At 50.4% G+C, this 7584-nt stretch overlaps 1 protein-coding gene across 2 annotated transcripts in view; it reads left to right on the forward strand.

Moving 5' to 3' along the window:
* The window catches only part of MGAT1 (alpha-1,3-mannosyl-glycoprotein 2-beta-N-acetylglucosaminyltransferase), a 17744-nt gene that overhangs the window by 4156 nt on the left and 6004 nt on the right, over window positions 1-7584 (forward strand). The window contains exon 1 of one of the 2 annotated variants that reach the window (XM_007460958.1): window positions 1280-1406. The exons of the other annotated variant lie outside the window; for it this stretch is intronic. The gene's annotated coding sequence lies outside the window, so the exon portion shown is untranslated. Of the gene's footprint in view, window positions 1-1279; window positions 1407-7584 lie in introns of those variants that run through there. 2 annotated transcript variants of the gene reach the window in all.

Here is a 7584-nt window from a genome sequence, read left to right on the forward strand (position 1 = left end):
ACTTGGCCATGACCCTCATTAGGTCTTGTGACCTTCAGCAAGTTGGCACTTAGCTTGAGTCTCAAACTCTTCATCTGTAGAATGGGATGACAATGTGTACTCTGCAGAGCTGCTAGGAGGGTTAAAGGAGAGGCTGGGGGTGGGGCAGCACGCAGGTCTGGCATGTGACGGCCTCTGTGCAATTTTGTTTTAGCTCCTCACCCCATGCAGGGACCTTTAGGGCATCTCCTGCCTTTGTTTCTCTAAAACCCCACGTAATTCCTAGTTTCACCTAGAAACAAGTTAGTGAGTGAAGTCAGTAACCATATACCACAAAGTTCTGGCCTGCTCTGTGCTCTGGAACACAGGGGAGGGTAGTGGATGGGGGCACGTGCTGGTGCCAGAGTGTGTCCTGATCACATGGTAGCGCTGGCCCTGGACTCAGTCCTTCTCAGGAAAGTCATCTGCATGAGTAGCCAGTAGTTCTCAGCTCCCCACCCTCACTTGTTAGGGTCAGATACAGACATCTAGGCTTTTCCAGGGTCCTCCCTCACCCCCTTTCACAGGGCTACCACAAAGCCTGATTGAGGCCTTTCCTCTCTAGGTCTGGTGTGTCTTCCCTAGGGAAAGGTCTGTCTCTCTTTGCTCTTTTGCTTCAAACTAACAGCACTCATTACCCACCCCGAAAGGAAAAAACAAACAAAACAAAAAACAGGAAGAAAAAAAAGCCAGCTTGCTCTTTCTCGATTTTGGCTGCAGGTGTTTCCTCCTTGGCTTCCTTTTTGGCATCCTGGTTCATGTTCTTACTTCCCTGCACCCTCTAGCCTCTCAAATGCCCTGTACTCCTCCCTCCTGGAAGCCAGGGGTTGTGGGGAGGATCCTTGGCTTCGGGTTTGGTAAACGCACTACTGAGGCAGGCTGCTTGGCCTACCTCTGGCAGGGCTCTTCCCCTTAACCCCACGAGGCCCTGGGCTCTGGGGCTGGGGAGACGCGAGAAGTCTTGACAGGAATGGGTTGAGTGCGGTTGGGTTGATGGGTATCGACCCGTGGAGTTGCGATTGAGAGCGGCAAAGGGCTCAACGGTAACAGCTGTCTCCACAGCATCTCCAGAAGTTGGGGACCCCCGAAACTTGAGGTGTCCAGACCGCGAGTCGTTCTGAGAGGTCGGGCGTTGGAGGCGAGCCGGGGAGAAGGGGTCCCGGGCGAGTAGGGGCAGCCGGCCCCGCCCCTCGGCCTGCCCCGCCCTCCCCGGGGAAGGGCCACGTTGCCCGCCCGGCGGTCCGGCCCTCGAGCGCCGCAGGAAGAGCCTGCCTGGCGGAAGGTGCCGGCGGCCTCTGCGCTAGCGCCTGGAACGCGCCGGGGCACCGGGCTCGCTCCCCAAGCCCCGGGGCGGGCCAAGTTCAGGGCCGGGAAGTTGGGAGGACCTGGTGAGTGGGGACCGGGGGTCGCCAGCGTCCGTCAGTTCTGGGGCTTGTCCCCGGAACGGGACCGAGGTCTGACTGAAGGAGGCCCCGCAGGAACGGAGAGGGCGCTCCGGAGCTGGAGTCCCGGCTTGGGAAGCTGTCCCTTTCCGAGCCCTCCGTGTTCTCCGACAGCCCTGGTGCCCGAGAGAGGGACTTGGCCCGGGCCGCCCCGGGTCCCGGCCACGGGCCCCTTTGGAGCCGGGAAGTGGAGCTCTGCGTTCCGGTTTCGGAACGGGCCTCCAGCTGGTGAGAGAGGGCGGGCTCCGCGGGGAGGGGGCTGGTTGTGAAACTCAGCCTCTGGGCCGATGTGGGTGTGGGGCCTGGAGGAGCTGGGGTCGCTGGAGAGGGTTTGGGGAGCGGAATGCGAGGTGGCCTTTCCCCAGACCCCACCCGCGTGTCCATTCCAAAAGTTACTTGGGGTTCTTTCTCTTCTGCCGGGAGGAAGAATTGACTTGATGTGGAAATAAGTATATTGTCAAGAAAACTTTCTCCTACTTGTTTGCTAATGTGTGTGGAGTAGGGGGCCCCTGAGACGTGCAGGGCCCCATCTTATAAACCCTGGAGCACAGGGGCTGTGGCCGGCTGGTCTGTGTCCCTACGGGACGGTGAACCCTGGAGTGAGGCTCCACCTTGGTTAACCTTTGACCCTGTGATGTGTTTAATTAGTCCTCCCTTTACGAACATCACTGGCAGAGATTGTCCAGCTTTATCTTCTGTCGTTGATAATACTTTTCAGACTATGTAGACTTTTCTTTTAGATGCTTACATCCCCCCTGCGTCTGCCTCGAACTGTGAATCACCCCTGCCTGACCCCATTACCCGAGACCATTGAGGCCTCTGTGATCTCCCCTGTCCTTTTCTCAGATTAAAAGGCAATGTAGTATGTCTAACCTCAGTGGCATATGTGACAGGTTAAACTCATTTCCTGTTTGGGACACTGGGGAAATTGTCACTGTCGTTTATATCATCAGAGCCCAGGGGCCTTGGAGATGATCCAAATCAACCCTCTCCCTGTTCAAATGAGGGAACTAAGGCACAAGTGACTTGCCCAAGGTTTCTTGGTTTCCCAGGGCTTCATGCTTTTTGCTGCGCTAGCATCATATATCCCTGTAGCCTGCATCCCTTTCCTCTAGGTCTTATTCTCTAAGTCCTTCAATTATTTAGTGTATCTTCTCCGACTCCCTTTCAGTTCTCACATCCTTTTGAAATTATGGAGCCTGGTACAAGGTACAGGAATCTAGCAGAGGTCTAATGAACAAGAAGGTGATTCAGTTAAGTCTCCATTATCTGTGGCATGTTCTATGCTTTCTGGTTTTTTTCAGGCAGTGCTTTTTAACGTACTAAGCAACACAGAGACAGAAAGGAAGGTCTGTCAACATTCCTTCAACTTCCATACTTTCTAAAAGCTAAATAAGACTTCTCCATTATTGCTTACAGTGAGAAGTTGACTATCTGGTGTTCTCTTGCTGTTTAAGAAACATTTTCTTGTCACAGAGAGAGAACTGGCTCGAGAGTACCATAGGAATCAGAGTTTTAAAAAGGGATCTCACAGCTCATAGGCAGTTCTTCAAAAGAAGAAACTGAGCTAAATGTCCATCAACAGAGGAATGGATAAAGAAGATGTGGCACACGTATACAATGGAATGTTACACAGCCATAAAAAGGAACGAAATTGGGTCATTTGTAGAGACGTGGATGGACCTAGAGAGTGTCATACAGAGTGAAGTAAGTCAGAAAGAGAAAAGCAAATATTGTACATTAATGCATATATGTGGAATCTAGAAAAATGGTATAGATGATCTTATTTGCCAAGCAGAAATAGAGACACAGACATGGATAACAAACATATGGACACCAAGGGGGAAAGGGGTGGCGTGGGAGGAATTGGGAGATTGGGATTGACACATATACATTATTGATACTATGTGTAAAATAGACAACTGATGGGAACATACTGTATAGCACAGGAAACTCAACCTAATGCACTCTGGTGTTCTAAATGGGAGGGATATCCAAAAGGGAGGGGCTATATGTATATGTATGGCTGTGCAGTAGAAGCTAACACAACATTGTAAAGCAGCTATACTCCATAAAAAGTAATTAAAAAAGAAAAAAAAAGAAGAAGCTGAGACCCACGGGAGTTGGTGGAACCTGCCCAGAACCTCCTGGGTTTTCGTTGAGGGTCTTATTCACTAAAAAGGCTCACTCCTCATCTCCCACCACAGTGCAGATGTCTTTGTACTTGGTGGTGTGGACCAGCTATGTGACTTCCCTGAAGGAGCTGTGAAAACTCTGGCAAAAAAAAACTACTGTGAGTTTGTGCCTTGCAGGCAAATGTCATTAATAACAGAACATCAGGTACTCAGGTCAAGGTTAAGGACTGTTGTTCTATTTTAGAAAAGGAAGATGTGGCAAATTGTATTTTCCCAAAATGGCCACAACTTTAAATATCCCACTCTACATTGTTACAATAGGACATTGCCCTCCTCCCACCCGGTGGTGGGGAGTCTGTGTTCCTTTTCGCTTGAATGTAGGCAGCGACTCGTGATACCCCTGGCCTGTGAGTAAGTCAGAAGTGATCCAGGGCTTCCCTGGTGGCGCAGTGGTTGAGAGTCCACCTGCCGATGCAGCGGACAAGGGTTCATGCCCCGGTCCGGGAAGAGATCCACATGCTGCGTAGCGGCTGGGCCCGTGAGCCATGGCCGCTGAGCTTGTGCGTCTCGAGCCTGTGCTCCGCAACGGGAGAGGCCACAACAGTGAGAGGCCCGCGTACCGCAAAAAAAAAAAAAAGGAAGTGATCCAAGGTTTTGGATCACTGTGGTTTTGCTCCTGGCCTTTCATGTACTTGCAGTCATATGTGGCTGGGGTTGGAATCATCTGGAAGGCTTCCTCCCATGTCTAGTGGCTGATGCTGACTGTTAGCCGGACCTTAGCTGTGGTTGTCAGCTGGAATACCTACAGGTATCCTGTCCACATGGCCTGGGCTTCCTCTTACTTTGGTGGCTGGGTTCCAAGAGCAGGCATCTCAGGAGCACCAAGTGGAAACTCTATTGCCTTTCATGAACTAGTCTTGTAAGTCACATAATCATCACTTCCTCTGTAGTCACAGATCAAAGAGAGGGAACATAGACCCCATCTCCCCCAGCTCTAGAGGGAGAAGTGTCATTGTCACTTTGTAAGAAGAACACGTGGGATGGGATATTTGGTAGTCATCTTCGGAAAATGTAATCTTTCACTGTTAGGCTGCTAGTTTGGTCTTCTTTCTCCCCGATTTAGTGAATAATGCAAGCAGCCCTCCATCTAGCTACTTGAACTTTGTACATGTGCCAAGCACTGTCATAGGTATACAGATCATAGAGCCTTTTTTCTAAGGAGTAAGGTGAGAGCCAGGTAAGTACAGCCACAGGTTCTGTTACAGCGTGGAGAGGAAAGACAGGAGGTATGGAGAGAGTACGGTGGGAGTATAACTGTGGGAAGCCTGGCTCTGCCTGGATGTTAAGGAACTGGGTTCTTAAGGATGTATAATGCTTGTAGGTGGGGCTTTGGATAGTATTTCAGGATGCGGGCCCAGCCAGAGGAAAGAAAGCAGTGTACAAAGGGTACTTATTGAGGGGAAAAGTAGCCTGTTGAGGCCAGAGTACGGGGTTCATGGGGTTAGTGGTTGGAGGTGAGGTTGAAAAGGAATGTTTGAGTCAGTTTGTTGTGAAGGCCCTGTGTGTCATAATAATGGTTTTGAGTTCTAGTCTGTGGGCAGTGGCAGTATGGTTTTTAAGGCAGGTTAGTGTTGGGACCAGTTGTGTACTTTAAGAAGGATGCTGTGTTACTGTTGGGAAGATTGCTTAGAGGGAAGCAAGGTGCGTGATAGGTGAACCAGCTGAGGAGCCACATCAAGAGTTCAGTATTTAATAATAAGGAAAGAGAGTTCAGCTTAAAGCGTTTGAGATCTTGAAATGGGATGATGGCAGTGAATGGGTAACTTTCTCTTCCATTTTCATAATTCTGAAATTCCTGGGGCTGGATATGTTTCAGAATTTAGAGTTTTTTGGGTTTAAAAAAGATGATCTGGTGCATTTATGGTGTAGTGAAGGTCTGGAGCAGCATACGATAATCCAGCATGTTTATTTCTGTAGCAAAACATATGAACGGGATAAATAAACACTGTAAGTAGCCTCACATTAGATCAGATTTCTCCAAATGAGGTTAAGCCAAACAAGAGTGGAAAACTTCTGTTTTTCAGCACTTTTTGGACTTGGGAATTACAGTTAAGTGATTGTGGGTGTGTGGCATCCACATGGAAGCCACTTTTTTGTTGCAGGCAAATCTGAATGTCGAGGATCCTAGCATAGCAGCTTGGCAGCACTGGGGGAGTGGGTCCGCCTCCTCAGGTAGCTGGTAGTAGAGGGGATTTGACAGATGTTGAGCACAGCATTGTGCTGGTGCTGTTGGTTGTGAAGGGGAGGTGGACCTCACAGGGTCCGAAAGCATCAGGGAAGGTGTCCTGGCGACGTGTGAGTCAGAACACACTAGGTGAAGAAGAGAGAGAAGAGCCGACCAGGCATACCTGCGCATGCACAGGCCCTGAGGCAGGCTCGAGTGTTTGGGTCCTGGAAGGAATCTAGTAGAGTGGAGTAAAGAGAGCCAGCGAGAGAGGGGACTGGCTAGCAGAGTGACTGGCTAGCATTTATGCTGTCATATGCTGGGCACTGTTCTAAATATCTAATGTGAATTATCTCACCCAATCCTCACAGCAACCCAATGAGGTATTCTGTTATGGTTTCCATCTTAGTGGTGAGAAGATGGAGTCTTAGCGATGTGAAAAAACTCGGAGCAATGCCAAGCATTGCCCTGGGCCGTTTGACTTGCCCTCATTACTGCCGGACCCTCCTGATGGTAGAACTCAGAGCAGTGCTTCCTGGATGAGTGCATGGGCTCTGCTGGCCAAAAGCTGGCCTTCCGGACTTGCTCATCCCTCAGGCACAGCAGGCTGCTGGAGAGCGCCTGCGCTTGTGTATTTGCACACCACTAACTTCTAGACAGAGTGGAGGATCCTGCCCTGGAGAATATGTGGAGAAGCAGGAGAAAATGACCCTGGGACTCTGGGTGAGTCCGTGTGGAGAAGGGGTGGGGCCTGGGAATAGGTGCATCACGTACGCCTTCGGCAAGATAAGCAAGTCCTGTTTGAGAATTTAGAGGAAAGGGTTGTGGGGTGGAGAACAAGGGCCTGAGGGCTAAGGTGGAGGCCTGGCTGGACTGGGGCAGCTGTTTCCTATGGGCTGTCTAACATTTCTCGAGGTTTATAGACTTGCTAGGAATACAGTCTGCAGGGGGGCTGAGAAGATTGCTTTGATTTGCCTGGCTTAGAAGGTGTTGGGAGGTCTCCCAGGCCTCAGGGTAGTGGATGTGGGCCACCTAATGCTAATGTCTGGAGCAGGGTGCAGGGTAGAGAGGATGTGGTCCCGTGGGGTTTTGCTACCACTCTGAGAGCCTGCTGGTTTGAGGTGGCTCATTGATAAGTCAGAGACAAGCCTGCTCCTCCGGCCCTGAAGCCAACACTTTGGCTGATGGAGTCAGTTTCTCTTTTCTTTCCCCCATCTCTTTATCTAAAGACTATTCCTGCCCAGTCAGTTGGGAGGCAGGATGTTGGGGGTTAGGGACTCCAACATTGGCCACATCTTGAGGGGGGAGTGAGGAAGAAACTGGAAATCTATGTGTGTTTCTCTTCTAGGAAACCCTAATTGGTATATGAGCACTAATAAAATGGAAATTTAATGACACAGTAAAACTGAAATGGACTTGAGGTTTCTGAGAAGACTGCTGCTATGGAGTTGGGAGGGTGGATGGTTTCTAGGAGGAAGACAGGGTGGTAGTGCTTGCAGGGGCTGGAGGGGTCTCTGAGGAGGGAGGCAGAATCCATTCCCTTTAGAGACTCTTGAAGATCAGCCCTTTGATCCTTGGATACTGGATCTGCCTGCTTGAGAGTCCAGGAGCACAGAGATAAGATCTGGGACCCAAGATTTTAGCTAGGGTTAGAGAACTGGTTTGTGAGGCAGAGGGGAACTGGCAGAGCAGTCAGCACAAGAGAGTGCAGACCTGAAGCTTTGGGATATGAAGTGTTGAGACCAGAGGCAGGGAAGCCAGGGGG

This window comes from Lipotes vexillifer, unplaced genomic scaffold (assembly GCF_000442215.2).
Source record: "Lipotes vexillifer unplaced genomic scaffold, Lipotes_vexillifer_v1.1 scaffold469, whole genome shotgun sequence".
Lineage (NCBI taxonomy): Eukaryota > Metazoa > Chordata > Mammalia > Artiodactyla > Lipotidae > Lipotes > Lipotes vexillifer.